General features: G+C 40.6%; 1 protein-coding gene across 1 annotated transcript in view; it reads left to right on the top strand.

Annotated features, from left to right (window-relative positions):
• Nucleotides 1-4,884, top strand: part of LOC105490738 (uncharacterized) — a 78,412-nt gene that overhangs the window by 43,079 nt on the left and 30,449 nt on the right. Inside the window, exon 4 of the mRNA XM_071081315.1 lies at nucleotides 1,022-1,301. The gene's annotated coding sequence lies outside the window, so the exon portion shown is untranslated. The remainder of the gene's footprint in view (nucleotides 1-1,021; nucleotides 1,302-4,884) is intronic.

Here is a 4,884-nt window from a genome sequence, read left to right as displayed (position 1 = left end):
GAATTGAAAGAAGTATTCTCCAAAGAGTTTCAGGATGGCTTCCATGGAGACACCTGTAGAAACCAAAGTATAGCCCCTAAATAAATCCCCTGGGAGGTATGTGTTGTCCTTTGCGTGGTCTTCATTTATTTCCAGAGGGTTCACATCCTGGCTGTGTGACACTATTAAGCTACTCTCTAAGCCGTCACTTGCCTCATCAGTAAAATGCCAATAACCACATTGATGTCATGGGGCCTTTGTGAGGAGCCCAGTGCAGCCTGGCACTGGGTAGGTGCTTGTGAAACATGAGTCTCCATGACAAATATTTCCTCAAAGTCAAGAAGGGGATGCAGAGATGCCATACCTGCTTAGCCGCTGAAGCCAGTACTCGGAACAAGCTTCACTCTGGGTGGGGAGGGTACGGCACTCCACGATCACTCCCAACACCTCCCACATCTTTAAATGTAACAGTCTCTAACAAGACTACAAGGATGTCTCTGAGAAATAACTAATACACAGTGAAAAACCTATGCCTTCAAGGCTATAGGATCCTGATTTACCACAAAGATGATACCAAATACTTGCAGTGACATTTCCTTTCTCTCTTGACCTCATCAGATCCTGGCCTCCCTGTGAGGCCCAGTGTTCACATTCTATTCTCCATAAAGATTTCTCTGAAAGGTCCAGGTCACACGGAATTCTCTCTTCCTAAATGTTGCATTTTTTTCTTCCTAATTCATGGTAATTCTGGAGAGAAGCAACCTGGTCCTACATGTTTTCTGTGCTAAACACAGCGTAGGTGACTGATGAACACCTGGAGGTAGATTTGCGGCGTTAGCTGGGACTGCTGCTCACCTCCCCGCTCCCCAGGCTGCACTGCTGGAATAGACAGTGGGCAAGTGTCCACTTTATGGGAGAGACAGCAAACATTTAAAAAGAATATTTTATAGTTCTGACAACACACATTAATTATGGTTCTGTTACTCAATGTTTGCCCAGCTCTTGTAAGGTAGCTAACCTTATTATCATGTCCTTTTTACAGCTGAGCCTATGGGGGCTGAGTCATCTCTGTGAATTGACTCCAGTCACATAGAGTTGCAGAGGCCAGATTTGTTGAAGAGGCTCCAACTCTAAGTTCAGCGCTTTTTGTACCACATCCCCCAGCCTCTGAAGCAGCAATGAGAGAAGCAGGGAGTCTCCCCAAGGCAAGGGCTGCTTATGCATTGGCATCATTGACACGGGAGAGAGGGCATCCATCCATGCTGCTGGTCTGGAGCTCCTGTGAGAAACGCCCTCTTATTTACAATGGGGCTGTGACACATGTAAGTCCTGGGGGCTGGGGCGAATGTCTGTACTGCCCAGGTTTATGGAAGGCCTGAAGAGCTCACCATCACCAGTATCTGTGGTTACATCCTTGAAAAACTCTATGATGCTCTGGCTGGATTTGAAATTCACAGCAAGGGACATTCCAGGTCTCATGAGTTATCCATGGCTAAATCCTACAGAGGACAGACCAAGGAGGTCTGAGCACTCTCCAGCCCCTGCTTGCTTCCTAGGATGGTCTGAAGAGCAGTTTCCCTACAGCTCATAATCCACAGCCAGACCGTGGGGCAGATCATTGTTCTCTAATCTGAGCAGGATAGAGTCCCCACTGAATTGGTCTAGTTTTGTCAGAGATGAGTTGTACATATTTTCCAAGATGAGTGACACATATTTTCCAAAAATTGATTAGACCGATCTGAATCTAGACAAAGCTTGGGATGGTAAAGGAGCCAGTGGTAATGGCCTGTGTTAATTGCCTCCGTTGGATTCTTTGCTTGTGGGTGCATCCTGGCTGGCTGCAGGCAGGCTTATCTATACCAGTATTCAGGGGCCACCTGCTAACCCCTAGGGGATCTGAGACAAATTCTACCACGTTCCTTTCCAATGCTTGAGTCTCTGGGAGGAGAACTGCTAAAAGGTAAACAGACAGATGGGGAATTGTCCTTCTGCTCTCCTGCTTCCATCCCTCTGTTACCTCTAAATCTAGCTTATTCAGACTAAGAAAAAACAGCTGTGCTGTGCATCCTGGCGGCTGGAGCTCTGAGCAGGTGCATCCTGTTACCTGCCAGGAAAAGCAGGGGTCCCAGTGGCCCCCCTTCTCCCAAGAACCTCTGCCAGGAGGACTGGGCTGCCTGTAAGCCAAGCAAAGTTATATTCAAGTGAGAGTGGCAGCTTTGGGTAAAAGACTGCCTGTTTGACTTTTAAATCTTTAAACTTACAAAAATCCATGAAGCTGTTTGTTCCAGGCTCTGGTTATTTTGTTTGTGGATGACCAGCTCTGTTAACAGGAAAGGACATCTGGCTGAGAGAGGAACTGTTTCTGAAACAAGGATCTGGGGTTTGAGCGTGGTGTTTTCCACCTGTAATGGGTTTGGAGCTTTTTCTAGAATTATTAGTTGAGAATGCTTGTCCAGCAGAGAATAAAGCCCACTTTTTAAAAAAAATCAACACCTGTCTTAGTCTTTTATGCAGTTTCACCTCAGTGTATTTAAGATTCTAAGAGCCTGCTAAGTCACAGAGGATCCAAGATATACAAGAAATAGTTAGAAACTGCAAGAAAGAACTAAACTAAAGTGCCTTAAAATGTTTTTTGATAGTGCAGGGGACAATTTATGCTATGCTTAGTATTCTTTCATGTAAGAAAGAAGAGAAAACAAGGAAATAATCATCTATCTGCTTACTTGTGCAAAATTAAACACCTGAAGGATAAACCTGGATCTATTGAGATTGGTTACCTACAGGACATTGGTAGGGAATGGGGTGGAAAGATTAGAAAAATTGTGGAGTTGGGGAAAACGACATTTTTCTGAGCATAACTTTTTGAACAGTTCTGGTTTGGGGGGGTCATGTTAATGTTTCATATGCTTAAAACAAATAAAATATAAGATCAACAAGGATAGAGAAAACCCCTAAGATGGAATACAAACAGAAACAAATTCACAGAACAGCATTTCAACAGAACAGTTTTGAATAACATAATTACCCAGGAAAAAAATTAACCCAGTAATATTTGAATATAGTATTTACACTACTGTGTCCTCAGGCCAAAAGCAAAAAGAACTTTAAACAAATATTTTACTGCAGTTAGTAGGCTTCCTTTTCACAGCAGAGTGGGTTAGCAATTCTGAAACTATGTTCTGAACAAGTAATACATTGTGGATAGTGGGAGCCAGGTTTTTCACTATCTGAGAACGAAGTTACAATTATGGAAAGGAGAAGACTAGAATGAACCCTGTGCCTCTGGATTAGAAAATCTAACATAATAAGACAATGAAATCTATCATGGTTTTAGATATATATATATATCTAATATATTATGTATCTAATATGTTTATATATTTTATAAATTTTAGACATATAATATTATATAAAACATATATGTATATATAGAGAGAGATGGATGTGTGTATGTGTGTACGTGTGTGTGTGTGGGTGGGTGTGTGTATATGACATCTATTTTCCAGCACTGTCCACTAAGAGGGCCTAAAAGCAGTGACACCCCGGAAGCAGTGGGGTTGTCTAATGTCTAGATCTTAGTTTTTAAATGCCCTTCTCCTGTAAAAGGAATCAGGGCCTTGGAGAAGTGGCAGCTTCAAGGGCTGGGGCAGGGAAAGGATGAGATCAGCCCATAACATCTTGTTATGAAGAAGGTAAAGAAGTGATCAAAGAATAATGGGGACATGTCAAAAGGACACAGGGGCCAGTTTAGGGAGGCTGTCACTGGCTAACTCTTGCAGAATTTGAGCATCAAAATAAATAATAAAAGGAAAGGATTACAGCCTGTTTTTAAAAAATAAAAATCACAAATCTACATTGAAATACGTAAATAAAAACATGGGGGAGAGGGGGAAATTCTTCCTTATAGAAACTCAATGAATACAAAAGGAATAATATTTTAGAAAATTACTATTTGACTTCCATCATAAGTATCGATTCAGACAAAAATCACAAATAAATACTAAAATTGTGAAAGAGGGAGTTTGAGAAACGACAAGATATCTGCATAATCTGAAAGTATCTTCTCACAAGATACTAATTACAAAGGGAAAAGGTAACTTTACAGTGGAGAAAGCTGGCAAATTCTAAGTAAATCAAGTGATCAAGGTTAGCCTCACTAATAATAGGACAGATCAATGCAATATGCCTCCTGATATGATAAACTGGGAAGGACAAAAGATCACGTCTGTGATCTTCCTGCCAAGAAAGCATAACCTGAATTATATCATGAGGAATATCAGATAATCCTGAATTGAGGGACATTTTGCAAAATGTCTGACCAGAACTTTCCAAAGATACCAATTTTATAAAACATAAAGAGACTCAGAAACTGTTCCAAGCCAAAGAGTACTGAAGAGACATGATAACTGACATGATCCAGGATTTTCTTTTGCTCTGAAGGACATCATTGGGTCAATTGGAAAAATCTCAATAAGTTCTATAGATTAGATAATAGCACTATATCCATGTTCATTTCCTGAGTTTGATTGTTGTACTGTAGTTATTTAAGAGAATTTTTAAGGACAAAAAGGCACCACATTTGCAATATACTAACAATTTCAAGAAAAAAAGTATAAATCTAGATATGAAGAGAAGGATAGACACTATATGGTAAAATGTCAACATTTGGGGAATATGGATAAAGACTACATGGGAATTCTTTGTACTATTCTTGTAAGCCTTTCGCAAGTTTGAAATTACGTCAAAGTAAAAAAGTTTCTGTTGATTGCTCTGAAAAGACCATAGAGAATCTTACATAATAACACGATAAAGACCATGTTTATCCATGGCCAGCTGAAATACACCTGCAGCCCAGGCATCTGTAATGCTATGAATTTTGTTAGTTATAATCGGGGCATTATCAGT

Source organism: Macaca nemestrina, chromosome 16 (genome assembly GCF_043159975.1).
Source record: "Macaca nemestrina isolate mMacNem1 chromosome 16, mMacNem.hap1, whole genome shotgun sequence".
Taxonomy (NCBI): domain Eukaryota; kingdom Metazoa; phylum Chordata; class Mammalia; order Primates; family Cercopithecidae; genus Macaca; species Macaca nemestrina.
The sequence above is the reverse complement of the archived record's forward strand: the minus strand, read 5'-3'. Positions and strand labels throughout refer to the sequence as shown.